The 24,842-nt window shown below is 36.4% G+C and overlaps 1 pseudogene; it reads left to right on the top strand.

Moving 5' to 3' along the window:
• The first annotated feature begins 3,078 nt into the window (after window positions 1–3,078).
• Window positions 3,079–3,845, top strand: LOC115301012 (annotated as a pseudogene).
• Window positions 3,846–24,842: the final 20,997 nt, after the last annotated feature.

The following is a 24,842-nucleotide window of genomic DNA, read 5'->3' as shown; positions in this document are numbered from 1 at the left end:
AAAAATAGTAAAATTCACAGCATAAGTATCCTAATAAAATGATTAAATTTAGAGATGCAGAAAAACATCCTCTAGATATAAAATGAAAAAGAAATGATTCACAGAGAAACAAAAGAAAATTTGGTTGACCACAGTTCTTAACAGAAATACACAAAATACAAAAATGTTAGTGAAACATTATCAATAAAGTAATAAAAGGTGTGAGATGAGTTTAGACCCTACCATGTTATTTTTAAGCATTAAGGCTAAGCAAAACAATATTAAGCTTTTGAGAACTCCGAGGATGCTATACTTGTGAACCCTTCCTTGGATAGAGCTCTAGCTAATCAAAAGTTGATTAGGGAAATTTTGACAAATTAAGTACTGGGGATCATTGTATATATTTATTTGTGAAATGAAGAGAAAAAGATGGATTGGAATATTTATAGAAGAATAGTAAGTAAAGGTTATGAATTTAGACACAGTAGAACTAATTCAGCTATGAAATTAGAAGAGAAGCAGAAGAAAAAGACTAGATGATTAGAACATAGAATGTATTCAAAATAGACTGAGAACAAACTGAGGGCTTATGGGAGTTGGGGTGAAGGGAAGCGGGGTGATGGGCATGGATGAGGGCACTTGTTGGGATGGGCACTGGGTGTTATATGGAAACCAACTTGACAATAAACTATAAAAGAAAAAAAAATGTTCCCCAATTAAATAAATAAAGTGCTAAAAATGAATATTACTTAACACTAAAGCTAACAAAGCAAATAACAGAAAGATAAGTAAGGGAAGTAGTGAGGGAACTGTAACAAGTATGAACATAAGTGTTAGAACAAAGTTGTATATCTTGCTAAATAAAAGAATTACAAAATAGTACAGCATACAGAAAACCTAATGAATAAAACAGTAATGTAAAATATAATACAAAAAATAACTCAATTTTGTAAGATGGAGCTGAAAACAAATATGTCAATGATTTCAATAAATATAAACATTCTTAATTCACCTTTTATTTTTTTAAGTATATTCATTTATTTTGAGAGAGACAAAGACAGCCTGAGTGGAGGAGGGGCAGAGAGAGGGGAAGAGAGAGAATCTCAAGCAGGTTCCATGCTGCCAGCACAGGGCTCAACGTGGGGCTCAACCTCTTCAATCATGAGATCATGACCTGAGCTAAACCCAAGACTCGGATTCTTAACTGACTAAGACATCCAGGTGCCCCTCACCTTTAATTTTTTTCTAAGTTTTTATTTATTTATTTATTTATTTATTTATTTATTTATTTATTTAATTTATTTTTGAGAGACAGTGCGAGCAGGGTCAGAGAGAGAGAGGGAGATACAGAATCTGAAGCAGGCTCCAGGCTCTGAGTACAGAGCCCAACATGGGGCTCGAACCCACAAACCGCGAGATCATGACCTGAGCCAAAGCCAGACACTTAACCGACTGAGCCACCCAGATACCCTTCACCTTTAATTTTTTAAAGCAAAATTGAATTCTATTCTGATTATAAGAAGCACTGATAAAATCGATTCAAAAAAGCAAAATATATAAAGGATACACAAGTATTCTAACCAAAGCAAATAAATGATCTGCCAGTCAAATGTAGTAATTTTCAATTCTAATAAAAGAAAGTAAAATTCAGATCCAAAACATGAAAACAAGCAACAAAACAAAAAGCACATAAATAACATCTTACAGTGATAAAGGCCAAAAATCACAATAAAGATATGAGTTAGAAATACCTAAAAGAAATAACACCACAACCACTTTCAAAATAAACAAATTCAAGTGGATTCAGGGAGAAGTCTTCATACCAATACAAATTAGCTGCACAGCAGATCTTCAAAAAATCTTAGCACTTGTTAGAGAAGAAATAATATAAATAATACTCCTTAGACACAATCCAATAAAACTAAAAAAATAATAACAAAAATTACTAAAATCTCCATCACTCAAAGTTTTTAAAAACTTATTTAATCAATTCAACATTTGAAGTGATCATTTGTTTCCAAAATTAAAATATTAAAAAATAAATAATGTGATATCTCAGGATGTCAAAACAAATCATTTATAATAAGAACATCAGAGGAAATTGATATCATTAAATACATAGATCAGTACAAATTTTTAAAAAATGTTTACTAATTACATGAAATAGATGTTGGGGTTTTGATTTTTTTACTTTGCTTATCCATTTGGAGTGTCATTGTAACTACTGTATTGTAAATGATGAAAAATAATTGCATATGTTAAAAAATAGTGTTATATTCTAAAAAAATAAAGTTACAAAAAAAAGTAAAAAATGTTTAAATGAATCAAATATTAAATTCAACAGATTCAGAAAAAAGTAAACCAAAATAAAGAAAAATAAATGAATATAAAGACACTTAGGTTAAACATTTTGTAAAGAAGTAATAATAAATTATCCTTTCAGAAAAAAATTAATAAAAACATCAAAACCATGAGCTAAACTAATGAACAGATGATGGAAATCATAATAACACCAACTGATAAGTAAGAACAATGCAATAACCTATGAAACTGATGATGTTCAGAACTACTAACACATTTTGCACAAGTATATGCAAAATGAATCAGAAACTCTAACTGAAATGTATAATTCCATAAGAAAACATGTTACAGAAATTGACAGCAGCAGGAAACAAAGTTTAAGTGGACCCACTTCTACAAAAGGAATAAAGTTATAAAACAAATACTACACACCAAATATCCAGACTTAAATATTTTTACAAACAAAATCAATCAAATCGTCAAAAACCAAATAATGTCAATGCTATTTAAACTGTTTTTGAGAAGACACAACATAACATTTGTAACTATTTTTATTAGGTGAATATAATACCAATGTTTGATTAAGTTGTACTACATAAGAAAGCTATAATCTATAGGTCTATTAAAATGTCTAATCCATAGGTCATTAAAAAAATCACTAAGTATAATATTAATAAGCAGAATCTAATTGTTCCTTTTAAAATTTAATGCATTATTACAGGGAGATTTATTCCAGAAATGCAAGGATGGTTCAATATTAGGAAATCCATTCATATAAATCATCATATAAATAGACTTATGGAGAAAAAGGACTGCGCCTTCATGGTGGACAACGAGGCCATCTATGACATCTGCCGCCACAACCTGGACATCGAGCACCCCACCTACACCAACCTCAACCGGCTCATCAGCCAGATCGTGTGGTCTATCACTGCCTCCCTGCGCTTCGATGGGGCCCTCAACATGGACCTCACAGAGTTCCAGACCAACCTGGTGCCCTACCCCCGCATCCACTTTCCCCTGGTGACCTACTCCCCCATCGTCTCAGCCGAGAAGGTTGATGATGAGCAGTTGTCCGTGGCAGAGATCACCAACACCTGCTTTGAACCCTCTATCAGATGGTCAAGTGTGACCTCCGCCATGGCAAATAGATGGCCTGCTGCATGCTCTACCGGCGGAGAAGTGGTACCCAAGGATGTGAATGCGGCTATTGCCACGATCAAGACCAAGCGCACCATCTAGTTTGTGGACTGGTGTCCCACGGATTTCAAGGTTGGCATTAACTACCGGCTGCCCACAGTGGTGCCCGGGGGAGACTGGCCAAGGTCCAGCGGGCAGTGTGCATGCTGAGCCATACCACAGCCATCGCCAAGGCCTGGGCATGCCTCGACCACCAGTTTGACCTGATGTATGCCAAGTAAGCATTTGTGCACTGGTACGTGGGCAAGGGCATGGAGGAAGGGGAGTTCTCTGAGGCCCAAGAAGACCTGGCTGCCCTGGAGAAGGATTACAAGGAAGAGGGAACAGAGTCCATGGACAGCGAGGATGAGAGTGAGGAGTTCTAGGGGTCCGGCACCTGCAGTGCCTGGGTGCTCTCCCCCGGGTTTGCATCTCTCATTCCACTGTTTTCCTAACCCCCTGCAAATACAGCCGATGTCTCAAGTGTCTCAGCTCAGAACCTGACACAGGGTTCAAACCCACAAACAGTGAGATCATGACCTGAGCCGAAGCCTGATGCTTAACCGACTGAGCCACCCAGGCACACCCCCCTTATGATCATCTTAAGTGCTGAAAATATTTTTGTCATTCAACATTCATTCTTTGTTAAGTTTTTATTTAAATTTTACTTTGTTAATGTACAGCATATTGGTCTCAGAGGTTGAATTTACTGATTCATCACTTAACTATAAAACCCAAGGCTTATCACAAAAAATGTGCCCTCCTTAATGCCCATCACACATTTAGCTCATCCTTCACCCCACCCCTCCAGCAATCCTCAGTTTATTCTCTATCATTAAGAGTCTCTTATGGATTGCCTCCCCTTTTTTTTCCATTCTCCTATGTTCATCTGTTTTGTTTCTTAAATTCCACATGAGTGAGATCATATAGTATCATTCTCTGACTGACTTATTTTACTAAGCACAATACACTCTAGGCCCATCCACATCTTTGCAAATGGCAAAATTTCATTATTTTTGATGGATGAGTAATATTCCTGTGTTTGTGTGTGTGTGTGTGTGTGTGTGTGTGTGTATGCATATAGATACATACCACCTCTTTATCTATATATCAGTCAATGGACATTTGGGCTGTTTCCATAATGTAAACATCAGGGTGCATTCACCCCTTCATATTAGCACTCCTGCACCCTTTAGGTAGTGCAATTACCTAGTAGTGCAATTACTGGATTATAGCATATTCTATTTTTCACTTTATGAGGAGCCTACTGTTTTACAGAGTAGTTACACCAGTCTGTTTTTGCACCAACATTGTAAGAGAGTTTCCTTTTCTCTACATCCTCACTAACATCTGTTGTTTCTTTGGTTGTTAATTTTGGCCGTTCTGATAAGTGGGAGGTAGTATCTCATTGTAGTTTTGATTTGCATTTCCATGATGATAAGTGATGTTGAAAATCTCTCTATGCTCTCACAAAAATAAATAAATGTAAAAAAGAAGTTTTTAAACAGGGGTGCCTGGGTGGCTCAGTTGGTCAAGTGTCCGACTTCAGCTCAGGTCATGATCTCACAGTTTGTGGGTCCGAGCCCCATGTCAGGCTCTGTGCTGAACACTTGCTCAGAGCCTGGGGCCGGCTTCAGATTCTGTGTCTCCTTCTCTCTCTCTGCCCCTCACCACTCGTGCTCTGTCTCACTCTATCTCTCAAAAATAAATAAATGTAAAAAATTTTTTTTAAAAAAGAAAATCTCTTTATGTGTCTGTTAGCTATGAGTCCTCTTTGGAAAAATATCTGTTCATGTCCTCTTTCAATTTCATATTGGTACTGAGTTGTAAAAGTTCTTTATATATTTTGGGTATCAACCCCTTACCAGATATATCATTTGCAAATATCTTCTTTCATTCAATAAGTTGCCTTTTTCTTTTGTCAATAGTTCTCTTTGCTGTACAAAAGCTTCTTATTTAAAAAATAAAACTTCTTACTGTAGTGTAGTCTCAGTTGTTTAATTTTGCTTTTGTTTCCCTTGCCAGAGCGGACAAAGAAATTACTGCCTATGTTTTTTTCTAGGAATTTTATAGTTTTAGGAATAGAACAGAATAGGGTCCAGAAAAAAAAAAAACACATTTTTATGGTCAATTAATCTATGGCAAAGCAGGCAAGAATGCACAATGGGTAAATGACAGTCTCTTCGACAAATGGTGTTGGGAAAACTGAACAACAACATGCAAAAGAATGAAACAGAACTACTTTTCTTACACCATACACAAAAATAAATTCAAAATGGGTGAAAGACCTAATGTGAGACAGAAAACAAAAATCCTAGAGGAGAACATAGGCAGCAACCTCTTTAATCCCAGCTAGAGTAACAATAATTCTTCCTAGACAGGTCTCTGGAGGCAAGGGAAACCAAAGCAAACATAAACTATTGGGACTTCATCAAGATAAAAAAAACCTCTGCACAGCAAGAGAAACAATCAACAAAACTGAAATGCAACTGATGGCATGAACTACAATCCAAAACACAAGAACAACAAGCATTAGTGAGGATGTGGAGAAAAAAGGAACCCTCTTGCACTGTTGATGGGAATGAAAGCTCATGCAGTTACTGTGGAAAACAGTATGGAATTTCCTCAAAAAATTAAAATTATAATGCCTTACAATCCAATAATCACACTACTAGATATTTACCCAATGAAAATGAAAACACAAATTCAAAAAGGTATATGGACTGCTTATTGCAGTATCATTTATAATAGCCAAGAAAGGGAAGCAACGGAAGTGTCTATTCGCTTGAATGAATAAGAGAAGCTGTGGTGTCCATGTGCGATGGGATATTTCTCAGTCATTACAAAGAATGAGATCTTGCTATTTGCAACAATGCGGACAACCTAGAGTGTATAATGCTATATAAAATAAGTCAGTCAGAGGAAGACAAATACCACGTTCTTCACTCATATGTGCAATTTAAGAAACACAAATGAACAAATTAAAAAAGAGACAAACAAAAAAGCAGACTCAAATACAAATAACAAACTAATGGCTTCCAGAGAGTAAGTGGGTGTGGGGCATGGGTGAAAAATAGATACAAAGTATTAAGAATAAATTTATCTGATCAGCACTTAGAAATGTACAGAATTATTGAATCATTATATTGTACATCTGAAACTAATATAACTGTTTATTAATTATACTTAAATTAAAATATGAATGGCCAAAAGGCATGAACAGAGAATTCACATGAAAAGATATAGGAATGCCTTATTTTACTGTGCTTCACTTTATAGTGCTTCGCAGATACTGAGTTTTTTACAAACTGAAGGTACACGGGAACCCTGTGTTGTCCTGGTCTCTTGGTGTCATTTTTCCAACAGCTCTTGTTCACTTTATTGTCTCTGTGTCATATTTTGGTATTTTTTCAATATTTTAAACTTTTTGTTATTATTTTATTTGTTATGGTTTAAGGTGATCAGTGACCTTTAATGTTACTATTGTAACTGTTTTGAGGCCATGAACCACACGTGCCCATATAAGACTGAAAACTTACTTCATAAATACTTTGTTCTGATTTCTCCACTGACAGACCATTCCCTAGTCTCACTTTCTCTCCTAGGTCCTCCCTATTCTCTGAGACACATTATTGGAATTAGACCAATTACGAACCCTGCCATAGCCTCTAAATGTTCAAGTGAAAAAAAGGTACACACTTCCCACTTTAAATCAAATGCTAGGTAAGAAAAGCATGTAAAAAGCCAAGATAGGCCAAAAACTAGACCTCTTGCATCAACTAGCCAAGTTGTGAATGCAAAGGAAAAGTCCTTGAAGGAACTAAAAAGTGCTACCCTATTGAGCACACAAATGATTAAAAAAGAACAAACAAACAGCCTTATTGCTGACTGGAGAAAGATTTAGTGATCTGGAGAGAAATCATGTCTGCCACAATATTCTTTTAAGCCAAAGTCGAATCCAGAGCAAAGACCCAACTTTATTCAATACTATGGAGACTGAAAGAGGTAAGAAGGATACAAAAGAAAAGTCTGAAGCTAGCAGAGTTTGGTTCATGAGGGTAAGGAAAAAAGCCAACTCCATAAAACAAAAGTCCAAGGCAAAGCAGCAAATACTGATGAAACTGATCTTCAAGTTATCTAGAAGATCTACCTAACTAACGAAGGTGGCTACTCTGAACAACAGATTTTCAATGTAGACAAACAGATGTATATTGGGGGAAAGCTGCCATCTGGGACTTACATAACTAGAAAGTAGAGGTCAATGCCTGGTCTCAAAGTTTCAAAGAATGGGCAGCAGGTGACTTTAAGTTGAAGTCAGTGCTCATTTATCATTCTGATAATCCTAGGGACCTTAAGAATAATGAACCTGGGTGGCTCACTCTGTTAAGCATCCTACTCAATTTTGGCTTGGGTCATGATCTTGCAGTTTGTGGGTTCAAGCCCCACGTCAGGCTCCATGCTGACAGCACAGAGCCTGCTTATGATTCTCTCTCTCCCACTCTCTCTGTGCCCCTCTCCTGCCCTCATTCATTCATTCGTTCATTCTCTCTCTCTTAAAATGAATAAATAAACTTAGAAAAAAGAATTATGGGAAATCTATGCCTGTGTTCTATAAACGGAACCACAAAGTCTGAATGACAGCACATCTGTTTAAACATGATTTATTGAATATTTTAATCTGTGTTGAAACTTATGGCTCAAAACCAGGAAAGAAAAGATTCTTTCTTTAATATAACTGTTCATTAACAATGTACCTGGTCACCGAAGAGCTCTGATGGGAAGGACAACAAGATTAATGTTGTTTCATGCCTGCTAACACTATATCCATTCTTCAGCTGATGGATCAAGTAATAATTGTAACCTTCAAGTCTTCTTATTTAAGAAATACATTTTGTAAGTCTGTAGCTACCTCAGACAGTTTAGATGGATCTGAGAAAAATAAATTGAAAATCTTCTGGAAATGGTTAATCTATTCTAGATGCCATTAAAAACACTCATGATTCATGGGAAGGGGTCAAAATATCAACATGAATTGAAGTTTGAAATAAGTTGATTTCAACCCTCATGGATGACTTTGAGGAGTTCAATGGGGGAAGTAATTGCAGATGTAAAGGAAACAGTAAGAAAACTAGAATTAGAGGTGAAGCCTAAAGATGGTGCTAAATTGCTGGGATCTTAACATAAACCTGGAAAGAATGAAGATTTGATTCTTATGGCTGAGCAAAAAAATGTGGTCTCTTGAGATGGAATCTACTCCTGGTGAAGACAGTGTGAAGATTGTTGAAATAATAACAAAGGATTCAGAATATTACATAAACTTAGTTGAAAAAGCAGCAGCCCGGTTTGAGAAGGTTGACTCCAATTGTGAAAAAAGTTCTACAATGGTAAAATGCTATCAAACAGCATCACACCCTATAGGGAAATCATTTGTGAAAGGAAGAGTCAAACCCCACTGTTGTCTTTTATTTTTTAAGTCTGTCTCAGCACCCCAACCTTCAGTTACCACCGTCCTGATAACACAAGAACCATCAACATCAAGGCAAGACCTTCCACCAGCAAAGAGATTATGATGATTATCTTGCTGAAAGCTGAGATGACGGTTAGCATTTTTTAGGAATAAAGTAAGTTTAAATCAGGTTATATGCATTGTTCTTTCAGACATAATGCTATTAAAAACTTAATAGACTATAGCCTGATGTAATAACTTTTATATACACCAGGAAACCAAAAAATTTATTTTCTTCAGATATTTGTTTTGTTATGGTGGTTTGGAACCAAACCTGCAGTTATCTCCAAGGTATTTCTATTTACAAATGACCATTAAATACATGAAATGATGCTCATGTACTCATAATTTTAAAAAATTAAAAATATCCTAAGATACCATTTCTCATCTATCGTATTGGCAAAAATGAGAACACTCTGGGGCAGAGCAATAAGCAAGCAATGTAGCACACATAAACATTGCTGATGAAAACTCAGAAAGGTAAAATATCTGCAATACTCTAAAAATTGTCCAAGGATATACCCATTGACCTAGCAATCCCACTACACTAAAAATAATCTTCTGCAAACAAGAAACAATATGCACAATGTCATGTGATCCACTTCCCCTTGGGGAACTTTCCCTTCCTGAGCTCCAAAAACCAGCATGGGATTACGTCCTTCATGTAGCTGCCCTGTTCACCACTATCAGAGGCCAATTATAAGAGGCACCTCCTCCCCAGGTACGCTCCCTCTTTACCCTCCTTCAACTCCCAACACCTTTGTCTGTTGTCTCACAGCTCAACACCCACTCCATATAAATGCCTACCTTGTTTGGTTCCCCTATTAGCGTTGAACTGGATTATTTAAGATGTAAAGAAAAGGGAAAGAAGGGAAAGGTAAAGAGTGTAGGGCCTGAGATTTTTAAATATTTCTCTGAACTAAAAGGCTCCAGGAGGAATAGGAGAGGAATTTGGCACAGAGGAGCTCACAGGGTTATTTTAGCAAAATAATAGCCAACCCAGAATATGCATTTTTGTGTCCTACAACAGAATAGTAGTGATTAAGATGAGGGAAGAACTCTTGTTACAATAACTGTAATCTGTCATTTAAAAATACAAATTCAAAATTGTAAATCTGGGGCACCTGGGTGGCTCAGTTGGTTGAGTGTCTGACTTCCTCTCCAGTCATGATCTCATGATTCTCACTGCTGTGAGTGGAGAGACCACTTCAGATCCTCCTTTCCCACTCTCTCTGCACCTCTCCCATTTGCACTCCCTCAAAAATAATAAACATTAAATTTTTTAAATTCTAATAAAGCAGTTTTATAGTAGGTTGATAACACTCATTTAAAAAAACAGAGTTCAAAGAGCTGGTTAATAAAAATAAGTCAATGTATTCTAGCAGTATAAATTTGTACCTTCCTATTTTGTATAATTGTACTTAAGCAAAGATAGAAATCTATTTGAGACTTTACTTCTAATTTGGTATCTGAAATAAATTATCTGAGAATAAATTATCCAAAAGGATGGCAAAGTCTCAGAGAGATGGTCACTGAAAATCAGAGTGTTATGCATTTCCACTGACTTATCTTCACCTTTCTTCAAATTAGTTGACTATATGATTTTATTATGTATGTATTTTTTATTATATCATTTTTATTATACATAAATGTTGGCTCAATGTAGATTTTTTCCCCAAGGTTTCTTCAATATCAGTAAATACAATCAAATGTTGAATGGTCTTTAATAAACTCCTATTCTAAATAAAATTTCTAGTTTTAAATTTTTTATAAAATCATTACATTTATTTTAGAAAGTATGTTACCAAATTTTGATCAAGTCTACTTGTAATTTAAAACCCAGAGTTTTGTAAAAGCATTTGCAATAAATTATAATAATGTTTTGAGTAAGATTTATTAGCTTGCAAAAGTCAAACATTACTTTTATAAGCATTATCATTTTAAATTTAAGCATCAATAATAAAATCTGGAAGGAAAAACAGAGTAAGATATTCTTTAAATAAACATATTTTTCAGCATATTTGAATTTTAGTTTCTTCAGAGTGTTTTATACAATAGAATGTTAAAGTATCTTTCAAAGCAATTAAGCTTTGAAAAATTATTAAAATATGGATGTATAGTCAAAGGAACAAAAGCCATTTTAAATTCAAATTTTAAATTCAAATTCAAAAACGTTATGGAGTGTTATAGTTTCCTAAGAAAAATTATTCAGGAGGCACTTTATTGTTTCTTTCTTACTCAAATTTTTAAATACCAACAATGATTTCATTTAGAATTTCACTGCATTTCACTGTTTAAAATAAATGTGCCTCAAGCTACAGTATCATTGTCTATATATAGAAAATACTCACAATAATAAAATGTTGGAGTACAGTGTATAATAAATTCTGCATAGTGCTTTGTCATAAATGAGGAATTCTTATAAGAATCTTTTATTATCTTCACAACACCTTGTGAGGTTTTTCCCATTCTCTACACCAGAAAATTGAGGCTTGGAGAGATTAAATTATTTCCAAACACTTTGGCAGTAAGTGGGCCCTGCTGGAAAAGATCCCAGATTGGCTGACTTTGGCTCACTGTTCTTTTCAGTGTGCCATAAGTCTCTCAGTGTAAATTAACAAGTTAATTGATATAGTTGCATATTATAAATAGAAATAAATGGACTTGAGAGCTTTTGTGCCCACTAAAATTTAAAATTTATAAGGCTTTATTTCATTTAACATTCTAGAAGACTTCCTTTGCATTGATTTTAAAAAATGATTATCTGTCATTTCTTTGTCTGCAGACAGGAAAGTAATGATTTCATAAAACAACATGACTCATTCTCTTCTTTGGGTTTTAAACATGATTCACATACCATGAGAAAATCAAGTGCCTTCTTGTAAGTATACAGGAATGTATATGCAATATCTATACAATGGAAACTGCAGAGGGCATTCTCAAAAACCAAGCCCTTTCCAAATTACTGAAAATGCTTGTCCTTAAAGTGCTAAGGTGGCTTCCCTGGGGGAGAGGAGCTCACTTGGGAGACAGAGAGCTAAAATGCCATTGGGGGTTGCCATGGGATACAGTTTTACAAAAGCATTTGCACAGCAGATGAAAGGAAGCTAAATAAAGTATATTCAGGTACAAAAAGAGAAATTTTCTATTTATTTTGCCATTAAACAATGGAAGAACTTGAACATTTGTCTATGGGAGAAAATTCCTCCTGTCAGGGCAAATTACTTTTGGCATTTGGAAATACAATCACCTAATTGTAAACCTAATTTGCTTTAAATCTTGAGAGAGCAGTTTTTTTATAATGGCATCATAATGTTCATCAAGGAAAAAGACAGTTTCTAAGAACTGACAGAGAAAAACAAATTAATGCTATATTTTACTAATATAAATTTATACTTCCCCTTTTTGTATGAATATAGGCAAACAGAAATAGGAAACTACATGTGGCTGTCCTTCTAGGATCTGAGACTGGAAATTCTAAGAATTAATTATCAAAAAAAATAGCAAACCCTTTAAAATCCTACTGATGATGGCCCTGTTTACAAACCAGTTTCCTATAACTGTTAGCCTGTGTAGCTATGGATAAACCATTTTGTTCTATAAGACAGCATCATTTTAATTAGCATAGCTCTTGAGTGGCCTTCAGTGTATTAACTAGCTTTTCATATAAATGTAATTTTGTACATGAAGTTTGTGTATTGAATACCTATGATACATACCATGTAAATTTCTATTTAAAAAAACCAATGCACTTCTGTAAAGTGCTGATGCATAGGGGCACATGTACCCCAATGTTCATAGCAGCACTTTCAACCATAGCCAAATCATGGAAAGAGACTAAATGTCCATCACCTGATGAATGGATCAAGAAGATGTGGTGTGTGTATGTATGTGTATATATATACATATATATATACATATACATATATATACACATACACATACATATATATACTACACGGCAATGAGAAACAATGAAATCTGGCCATTTGTAGCAAAGTGGATGGACCTCGAGGGAGTCATGCTAAGTGAAATAAGTCAGGCAGTGAAGGACAGATACTATATGTTTTCACTCATAGGTCTAACAGGAGTGACCATGGGAATGGGAAAAGGGGAGAAAGAGTTGGGGAGAGGGAGTGAGGCAAATCATGAAAGAGTTTTGAATGCTGAGAACAAACTGAGGGCTAAAAAGGGAGGTGGGGTGATGGTCATGGAGAGGGGCACTTGTGGGAAGAGCACTGGGTATTATATGGAAACCAACTTGGTAATAAACTATATAAAAAATAAAAATAAAAATAAAAAGCCAATGCATTTTTCAGGAATGTGTTGACTAATTAGCCCTTGCCAGAAAAATTACAAGAGAATATTTACTTATAAACCCCATTAATATTATTACTAGTATTAATACAAAGTTTTGAATTACTACTTGAAATGTGCTAGCTTCTAAAAGTAAGAAATTCTACACAGAATAGCCAACAGAAGAAAACAAAACAAAAAAACCAAAACTGTAGCTGCATGTGTGGGTGAAGTATATACAAATAATTCAAGAGAAACAAATAGTTGTGGGGCAGAAACAGAATGATAAAATAACCCTTCCTTCCTTCTTCCTGTACTGCTTCCTCTCTGTTCCTGTTTTCATCACTCACTCCCATCTTCCCTTCATTCCTCTTTCTTCCTTTTGCTAAAACTTGGAATGTTCAGGATAACATTAGCAGGAATACGTTACAGATGATATTCTTCATGTTGCGTCATAGGAGAAAGTAAGCATTATCACTGTGCCTTACTATTAGTGATAACCAACTGGAGGTGTACTCATCTGGCTCGGATAATGACCGCCAGTTCTGGCCACCATAAATGTGCATTATCGCTTTGCTACCGTATGCTGGAGTTTTTGCCAACATTTGAAGATCTTGTTCCTCAATAATCACTAATACAATGATTTTAGCATTTAATTGATGGCCTTTTTCTGAATCAGTTATTAACACTGAATTTCCAATTCTATCATTCCATATACGTTTATATCTAGCACATCTTTGACCAAAAAAAAGTGTCTTCCCCTTTCCCCCTTTCTCATTTAAGTATGTACATCTCTGCATATGTATATATGTAAGAAGATATGTATTTATTATCACTAGGGTTCATGATCAATTGTAGATTTTATCATTTGGGGATGCTCGTGCCCTAAATTTATCCAGTAGGACAAACTGGGTTATCATTCCTCTGAACAAGATCCCATTTGTCCTTAAACTTCCTTAATTCTAATAGAATACAATGCTGTGCAACTGTACTTGCCTCAGATCTGAAATCCACTTCCTAGGAAGGAGAAAAAATAAATTATCTGATTGGTGCACTTGAAAGAAGGAACAGGGAAAACAGCGCAGTCCCCTCAGGGCTCTCTAACTAGCTCAACAGGATGCATGCATTCCAGAGCGCTCTGGTCCATTGCGGTAAAGGTTCTGCCCTTATAGATGAAGAATGTGGATGCCCAACCAATCAATGACTAGATGGAAAAAATTTACCTGGTCTAATGTTGGAGAACAGGCCCATTCTACCTATGGATTTAAGCTATGGATTCCAACTTTGCTTTCACGAAGAATGAAACTGTTATTTTTATCATGTTTCCTGTCTACCTCTCAATCAGTTGTTAACCTGGACAAGGCTTACAGTTTTATTGGATTCAAAACCATATAGTCTTTTTTTAAATAAAAGTTTCATCGCGTTAACATAGTAACAGAGACACACATGCCCATACATGCAATTTTACCTAAATTAGAAAATTAGAAATTTTACCTAAGATGATATACTTGTGATTTCTTCTAATGACCAAACACCACTCAATTATTCATAACTTTACTAAAAATTAGTTACATGAGCTGTTGGGAAGGGCTAACAGTATAGCCCAAAAAGGAACTAAAATTCTTGACATTTGATATGTGCTCAAGGAGCTCATCCGAACAGTGAACACTATTCATCTACCTGCTGCCAGCGATCTTCAACCTGAACGAGCTACTACTGGACTTTGCAAAAAGGATAGAGTAGCTTTTAATCTGAAAAGAGGACAATTCCCAGATTCCACTTAGGATGGCCTCACCTTCTAAACAGATACAAAGATTACTTGTTCACACATACTACTTTCCTAAATATAATGAAAATTCCTCTAGTGTTTTTCATAACACTGGAGTGGTATCTAACAAATAGTCGGTATTCCATTAAAGTTTTATTTTCAAAGTCATTCTCATTCAATAATCAGTTATGAACTTTGTCCCTTTGGGGCCATTATTATTTTTTATCTTTCTAAAATCTTTTTCACTAGATATTACAGAGAACTTTCATGATGGGGTCAAGGGAAGCAATTTCTCCTTTTACTTCCAACTTGCCTTCCAAACACATTACTACATTAGGGTACTCATTGATTTTACTCTGCCAGAACAAGTGATTGGTTATCAGTGTTTCCACAATCTCAAGAGGCATCTTAAAACTCTGGTAATTTTCATTATGTTAAAATTCACTCTCATGTAAATTTCTGTTGTCTGCTGAAAGCAGGATCTGCTTTAAAACTTCCGTTTTTCCCCTGAGAGAACGCATGCTTACTTGAAGAATATATTATATATCTTCTGGTATTTCAGTCACTCTCTGGTGGTAAATATGCTTCTCAGTGACATTAACTGAGGCACTAAGACACTTTTTAATACAATGACTTCTGCTAATTAAAAATCAAGGGAATTTCCTGACCTACATTTACATATATTCTTCCTCTGCCCCATCACACACACACACACACACACACACACACACGCACACACACACACCACAGTACTCAATAGAATCGGGATATATACATATGAAATGCCTAATGGCAGAATTCTCTAAGAAAGAGATCTAGAGGTCTGTGTACAGGAACAAAACAGAAAATTACTTCTGTCTCTATTTTTTAACCCTTTGAATTTATTTTAGATATATTACTAATTGAAAAAAAAATAGAAGATTCAAGGCACACATCCAAATATTATGAGGCCTGTCAGAGTATCAGTCTTAGAGGAAAACTAGTTTTCCAAGTTTCATTGAGCAATTATTTCCCTCACACAACCAAGGAATGAAGTAATATCTCAGACCTGGATAGCATCTTGTCAGTTTTAGGGATACTTTTGCTATTAACTCTCCATTTTTTGAGGTGTCTTTTGAAGGAGTTCTATGCAGAACTTTCTTTGATTATTGCCTTTGAAACCCCCTTATTCAAATAAAAGGTCAAGGGTCTCCTGGTTGGTTATTAGGCATCTCATGTCTTCTTTATTTCATGCAGAGTCTCCTCAGCTACATATAAATTGGAAATACTGGATAGGAACAATGTGTGAATTACAACTTCAGAGTTCCATTTGAAAATACAACCCACAGCAATGAAGTTAATTATATAAAGAAATATAGAACACTGTAGGTTCTTTTTTTAAATTCTGGCATTCTTCTTAGAGTAAGAACAACTCATCCAATTCAGTGAAGGGTCTGCTAATATTTATTAAAGCAATCAAGAGATATGTTATTTAATGCATAAATTGCATTTGATACTGATCTAGCTGACGACTGTATAGAACAGAACACTCAAATTGTGGTCCAAGAAATATCTGCAGCAGAGTCCCTAAAATGTTAAAAGTACAGATGCTTCAGCTTTCCCTCAATCTTGGCAGATCATATTTAGGGAATCTAGACATCTAGATTCTTTTCAAAACTCATAGCTAGAATATTTTTTGTATTTAAGCCCTAAAATAATAACACTAGATTATTTAAAAAAAAAGAGACAGAGATTACACCTGTTTGCAAGTACAAAGAGAAAAGATACAGTTGATATAAATTTATAAGGTTAAAATTATTTTATATGGTGCCAAAATTACAAGGAATTTAGAAAACAAAGTTCCCTGTTTTTTAAATGACTGTACTGGTTATCAGCATATTTTAAAACATCTACATGAATACACATATATGACAAATGATATAGACATTTGATCAACATATTTGCAAATACCTATGTGAATACACATATATGATTATATGTGATATACATATTAGGATAAAGTGCTAATATAAATGTAAATGCATGATATGTTAATAAAGATTACACCTAAAGGTGCAATCACCTATATGTCCATTCAGAATTTGACACATATATAATTATATATAAAGTAATATAGTACTAGGTGAGTGAAGAGTCTCTGGAGACTTGAGAAATAAATTATGGTAATTTCTTAAGAAGAACCAGAGAGAAGCACAATTACATGGAAAATACTAGCTCTTTGGAGCAAGATTCACTTTGGCATTTATTTGCTTGAATAACTACTGATAGTCACTCAGCTAAGAATATTTCTCAAAAGGTGTGGTGTTGGTGGCTAGTGGTTACAAGGAGGGCACAGGGGAAGAAGAGGGCACTAGAAAGACATTTTGAATCAGATGAGACATATGAGAAACATATTTATAAAACAGAGACAATGATTAAAGATAAGTACATAATTTTAACCAAACAGTATGGTTTCCTTATAAGATCTTAATGACATAAGTAAGTACATCCCTATGGTACTACCTCAAGTACCATGGAATCAAAGATCATGAACATATAAAATGGTCATGTTAAATCTTCACTAAAACCAAGTGATTAACATTTGGCAATCTCTAGAGAATGAAGCAATTCAAAATTGAACATACTTTTTAAAATCTTTTTCAAAATGTAAAGATTAAAAATATTAATATTAATTCTACCTATAATAATTAAATAAATTAAAAGGATATATCTGCCTAGGAAAAAGTAATGACTATGAAAAAAAGTACATTGCTATATATCCTTGGGCCATAACACTATTTTATCTCATTAGAAATTAAAATATTTTCTACATTTTCAATGCTTCACTTTAGCCTCCTTTTTTCCCCTTGCTCTTTTGGTTCTTAATTCTTTTCTGTGCTAATAAATCCAATTAAAACTGTCTCTAGGGGTGCCTGGGTGGCTCAGTCCATTGACCATCCGACTTCGGCCCAGGTCATGATCTCACGGTTCCTGGGCTGGAGCCTTGTGTCGGGCTTTGTGCTGACAGCTCAGAGCCTGGAGCCTGCTTCTGATTCTGTGTGTCCCTCTCTCTCTGCCCCTCCCCTGCTCATGATCTGTCTCTGTCTCTCAAAAATACATAAATGTTAAAAAAAAACTGTATCTAAACACAAAGTTGAGGGAAATAATATAATATCATCCATTGTCCCCTGAAATATTTCCTTTCAATTTTTAAGTTAAATGTATAAAATACATTCAGGGATGACTACTGTTCCTAAGGTTGGTTCTCTCTAGCTTTCATAATCCTTTGCTTTGTGTACAGAATTCTTAAATGTGTGTAACAGGTTTTTTCAAGTTCTTAGCTATTTTTCCTCACTACCATCAATAGAACATTATTCCCAGGCCTATGTGAGTCTATCATGTCACTGGAAATTTCTAGAGGAGTTTCTGGCCTCCCTTAGCAACAGAGTGAATGCCTTAAGGGCCGTACTTTTATTTCAGAAAATTCTCCTTTTGTTGAACTAAATCTGTCAAAGAGTAGACTAAGAGCATTTCCTCTTATTCTCAGTAAAGAAATTGTCACCCTTATATATCCTATCTAGAATCTTTAATTTCAATGATCAAATTTCCATTTCTTTTTTTATTTATACTTTATTGACAAGTTGGTTTCCGTATTAACACCCAGTGCTCTTCCCCACAAATGCCCTCCTCCATGTCCATCATCCCCCTTCAGCCTCAGTTTGTTTTCAGTATTCAAGAGTCTCTCATGATTTGCCTCTCTCCCTCTCCCTAACTCTTGGCCCCTCCTTCCTCTCCCCATGGTCCTCTGGTAAGTTTCCCCTGTTAGACCTATGAGTGAAAACATATGGTATCTGTCCTTCTCTGCCTGACATATTTCGCTTAGCATGACACTCTTGAGGTCCAGATTGTTGTTACGAATGGCCAGATTTCATTCTATCTCATTGCCATATAGTGTTCCATTGTATATATAAACCACATCTTCTTGACCCATTCATCAGTTGATGGACATTTAGGCTCTTTCCATGATTTGACTATTGTTGAAAGTGCTGCTATGAACATTGGGGTACGTGTGCCCATATGCATCAGCACTTCTGTATCCCTTGGATAAATTCCATTTCTTTTTCCTCTGCATATGAGGATCAATTTCAGCATATCATGACTAGGGATGTTGCTCTGTGATGAACAGACATAATGTTGAAATATGTAAGAAAATGAGCTGCTGCTCAGTAATAATAATAATAATAATAATAATAATAATAGCACCTGGGTGGCTCACAATTGGTGAGTTCAAAATCCATATCAGGTGAGCAAGAGCCCCACCTATGGTAAGCTGTAGCCCTTCTTTGTGTAAAAACACAAGCCCTGGGTGAGCCCCACTTCCCTACTTCTCCCTCCCTCCCTCCCTCTCTCTCTCTCTCTCTCTCTCTCTCTCTCTCTCTCTATGCCTTTTCTTCTCCTCTCCCTCTCTCCCTCTCCCCACCCTCACTTACTTCCACCCTCTCTCTCTAAAAATAATAAGAAGAGAATAAAAAACAGAAGATAATGATGATGATGATGATGATGAAGAAGGAGGACGACGACGATGATGACAAGGAGGAGGAGGAGAAAAGAAAATAAAAGAGAGTCCAGAAATGAACCCACAATTTTATGGCCACTTAATTTACAACAAAAAAGCCAATAAAATACAATGGTGAAAGGACAATCTCTTCAGTATAAATGGTATTAGGAAAACTGGAAGCCACATGCAAAAGAAACTAGACTACTACTTTACACCATACACAAAATTTAACTCAAAATAGATCAGAGACTTGAATGTAAACTTGAAACTACAAAACAAGAAGGAAAAATAGGCGGTAATCTCCTTGATATAATTATTGGTGATTTTTTTTTGACCTGACTCAAAAAGCAAGGGCAACTAAATCAAAACTAAATAGTGGGACTACATCAAACTAAATAAAACTTCTTCACATTAAAGGAAACCACCAACAAAACAAAAAGGCAACCAACTGAATGGAAGAATATATTTACAAATGTTATCAATGAAGAGTTAATATCCAACATACATAAAGATCTCTTACAATTTAACAGCAAAGAAAAATCCCAACTATCCAATTAAAAAATGGATTCAGATGATCTGAATAGGTATTTTTTCCAAAAAAAAGACATAAAGATGGCCAACAAGTAGATGAGAAGATGCCCAACATTACTAATCATCAGGAAAATACAAGTCAAAATAGCTTTGAGGGATGCCTGGGTGGCTCAGTCAATTAAGTGTCTGGCTCTTGGTTTCAGTTCAGGTCATGATCTCCCAGTAATGAGTTTGAGCTCTTTATGAGGCCCTGTGCTAACACTGCAGAGCTGGCTTTGGATTCTCTCTCTCTCCCTCTCTTTCTGCCCCTCCCCTGCTCATGCTCTTTCTCTCTCTCTCTCTCAAAATAAATAAACTTTAAAAAAACACTTTGAAATATCACTTTACACCTGTTAGAATGAAGACAAGAAATAACAAAGGCTAAAAAGGAAACCCTCATTTACTGTTGGTGGGAATATAAATTGGTGCAATCACTGTGTAAAACAGTATGGAGGTTTCTCAAAAAAATTTAAAATAAAGATTAAAAATAGAACTACCATCTAGTCATTCTACTTATGGGTATTTATCCACTGAAAACAAAAACACTAATTCAAAAATATATATGCACCTCTGTGTTCATTGCAGTATTATTGACTATAGTCAAGATATGGATACAACTAAGTGTCCAATCAATGGACACAGGATAAACAAGATGTAGTACGTATATATATATATACAATGAAATACTACTCATCTATAAAAATGAATGAAATCTTGCCACATGATTTCACATATATGGAATCTAAAAATCAAAACAAATGAACAAACAAAACAATAAAAGAAAACTTATAGATACACAGGACAGACTGGTGGTTGCCAGATGGGAGGGGTTTAGGGGACTGGGCAGAATGGATGAAAGTCAAGAGTTACAAATGTCTAGTTATAAAATATGTTATGGGGATATAATGTACAGCATGGTGACTATAGTCTAAAATGTACTAAATATTTGAAAGTTACTGAAGGAGTACATCTTAAATGTTTACATCACAAGGAAAAAAATTTGTAAGTTTATATACTGAGAGATGGTACCTAGAATTATTGTGTTGATCATTTTGCAAGCATACATGCATCAAATCATTATATTATATACTTGAAACTAATATGTTGATTATGCCTTATATTTAAAAGAAGAAGAAGAAGAAGAAGAAGAAGAAGAAGAAGAAGAAGAAGAAGAAGAAGAAGAAGAAGGAGAAGAAAAACAGCATATTTTTTAAGCTTTTCATCTCCTTATAAAGGATTTACTTGGGGGCACCCGAGTGACTCAGTTGTTTTAGCCTCTGACTCTTGATTTTGGCTCAGGTCATGATTTCACTGTCCTGAGATTGAGCACCGTGTCAGGCTGTGCACTGGGCATGGAGCCTTCTTACAATTCTCTCTTTCACTCCCCCTCTGCCCTAGACCTATTCACACTCACAGGCATCCCCTCTCTCTCTCGCACTCAAAAACAAAAACAAAAACCCAACAAAGGGTTTACTTGGGGCAAGTGCTCTATGTCCATTTTATATGCAAACTTAGTAAATTCCTTTTCATTTGTTTTTACAGATGGGCTGGGTCATACTTTTTTAAAAAGATAGTTCTATTAAGTAATTAAATTTTTTAGACATGAAACTGGGAACACCCCTGTCCTCTTGATATTACAAAGCCTGCCTCCTACAGACCTTAGTTTTTCAATCTGCTCCTATGTCCAGCCCTGATGTGGCCTTCCGCGGAAGGCTGTGAGTATATGTGACCCATGAATTGTTGGCAATTTCATCTTATTATGGCTGGGAACTGTGTGTTCAACCATCCCTTAGCCACAAGACAGTAACCCCTCGCTTACCAATAGGATAAAGAGTCGTTGGATAGGGGAGGAGCCAAGATGGCGGAGAGGAAGGGAGCTCTGTAAGCTCCGTCAGCTCCATCTATCAAACTGAGAAGGACATTTCTCTCATCTGCAAGAGCAGAAGGAGAAAATACGGACTCCAGAAGGAAGAGAACCTGAAGGATACCTGAGTGAGTGAGTGAGTGCGAACTGGGGAGATCTGAAAACGGGCCAGCTCGAGACAGGCAGAGGAGGCGGGAGCCCCAGCCCAACATGGGGCAAACGAGAGCGGAGCCCGAGAGACAAAGGGAAGGGACAGAGTGGCTGAACATGCTCATAGTACTGTCGCTGGGGAAGAGGTAAGGAACGATTGGCCGCGCTTGGAGAGAGAAACTCACTCCATAGATAACTGCTGGGTAGCTGGAATTCTGAACCCAGGTGGTGCAAGGGAAAGAACAGCTTCCAGCCCTAAGCCATCTCGGCAGGGAATCAGTGGTCTCAGTGGCAGTGACAGCAGCAGCGGCACCGACCATGGCACCAGGGGAGCTACTTCGAACTCGATTTTGGGAGCGGGAAAACGCACCTCATTTCCACGGCACACCTCACCCCCTGCATTGGCTGGGCAAATCCTGAATCCCGGGTGCCCACAGGGAAAAAATAGGGCCTACACCTACACAATCCCGGCAAAGAGTTGGCAGCGGTGGAGACCTGGGCATGCGCTTAGGCTGCAGGAGCTTCCAGCTCATTTCCAGCAGCTCACAGCGCCTTGAGCGACAGCTGTCTGAAGCCAAGAGAGACTCACTTTTTTTTTCCCCCATAGCGATTGGGATCCCAGCTGGGGGTGGGGACTCCATAGTTGGGTCTGTGAAGGTGTGTGCACTTCACCTCCTGCTGCTCATTTCACCTCAGGCAGGGGCAGCCGAAATCCCTGACTGATCCAAGACAAACTGATTCCTCCCTCTAAGAAGCCAGCCACCAAAGCAAATACATCTCATCTGTGGTAGCATAAATGTGCATGGACTGGAACTTTGAACTGAGGCAGGTCTGGAAAATACAACTCGGCTCAACTGCGGTCCAAGGAGATCAGACTCATTAGAGTGGCCTACAGTGCTTAGTTCAGTGGAGTTTGGTGTGCCGCCATTCTAATCTCTGCAGATACCAAGGCAGAGCCTCTGAGAGCAGCCTCCGAGACCTGTCATACCAAACCACACCTATCCATGAGGGGGAGTTGCTGTTTTTCTTTTTCTTATACAAAAAAATTTTTTTCTTCACTTTTTCTGTACTTATTTCTTAGTTATTATTACTTTTTTTTACTTAATTCTTTTAAATTTTTACTCATTTTCCTTTCTCCTTTCTCCCTTTCTTTTTCACCTTCTTGCATCCAGATATATTCTCCTGTATCTCATCTTTACCTCTCCCCTCAACTGGTCATACACTTTTAGACTGTCTACTGTCCTTTGTTGTCTCCGATCCCCTTTTATTTATTTTTTCTATTTTTATCTTTATGTACTTGATTCTTTTAAATTCTTACTCCTTATTTTCCTTTCTTCTTTCTCCCTTTTTTTTCTTTCACCTTCTTGCAATCCAGATATATTCTCCTGTATGCCATCCTTACCTCTCCCCTCAACTGATCATACACTTTTAGACTGTCCACTGTCCTTTGTTGTCTCCGACCCTCTTTTATTCTTTTTTTTCCGTTTCTCTTCTTCTCTTCTTTTCATCTCTTTCCTTTCCATTTTCTTTCTTTTCTTTCCTTCTTTTAATGTGTTTCTTTGTTTGATTTGTCTGCGTGTCTGTGTGCTTCTGTTCCCTCTGTGTTTGTCTGTCTGTTTTCCTTCTTATGACTACACCAAGAAACAAGCCAAAGTGTGCATGACGGTGAGTCCCAAATATTGCTGAGCAGGGAAATAAAATACTCACAGGCACAACAAGAGAAGCTGAGAGACACCATCAAGAGAATATTTCCTGAAACGACAGGCCCTGGACAGTGAATAAGCCTCTGTTAACAGAGAAATATTAACAGGTGCACAGTGCACAATGAGCTTTCTAAAGGTGACAAGAGACAGAAAACTAGCAAAAATGACAAAACGAAGAAACTCTCCCCTGAAGAACCTCTAGGAGGAAGTCACACCCACAGAACTGCTCAAGGCAGATTAGACAACATACCAGATCAAGAATTTAAAAAACTTGTCATAAAATTAATCACTGGAGTTGAGAAAAACATGAAAGAATCAACTGAGACAATTACTAGGCACCATGAAAATAGGTGTGATGAATTAAAAATGGCTATAGATGAGGTGAATAACAAACTGGAGGCAGCCACCTCGAGGATTGATGAGGCAAAGAGAAGAATAGGTGAATTAGAAGATATAGTTAAAGCAAAAGAGGAAGCTGAAAAAAAGAGAGAGAAATTAATCCAGGAGCAGGAAAGGAGAATTTGAGATCTGAGTGATACAATCAAACAGAACAACATCCCTCTCATAGGAATTCCTAAAGAGGAAGACAAAGAGAAAGGGCCTGAAGGGATACTTGACCAAATTATAACTGAGAATTTCCCAAATCTGGGAAACGAAATAGACAGTCAAATTCAAGAGGCACAAAGAACCCCCTTAAGATGTAATTTGAATCGGCCTTCAGCACGACATATCATAGTGAAACTGGCAAAAGATAAAGATAAAGAGAGAATTCTGAAAGCAGCTAGGGAGGAAAGGGCCCTCACATACAAAGGGAAACCTATCAGAGTGATTACAGACCTATCTAATGAAACTTGGCCGGCCAGGAAGGAATGGCAGGAAATCTTCAATGTGATGAGCAGAAAAAACATGCAGCCAAGAATCCTTTATCCAGCAAGCCTGTCATTCAAAAATAGATGGAGAGATAAAGGTTTTCCCAAATGAACAAAAAT

This window comes from Suricata suricatta, chromosome 1 (genome assembly GCF_006229205.1).
Source record: "Suricata suricatta isolate VVHF042 chromosome 1, meerkat_22Aug2017_6uvM2_HiC, whole genome shotgun sequence".
Classification (NCBI taxonomy): domain Eukaryota; kingdom Metazoa; phylum Chordata; class Mammalia; order Carnivora; family Herpestidae; genus Suricata; species Suricata suricatta.
Note: the sequence above shows the minus strand (reverse complement) of the source record. Positions and strands in the feature narration are given on the sequence as shown.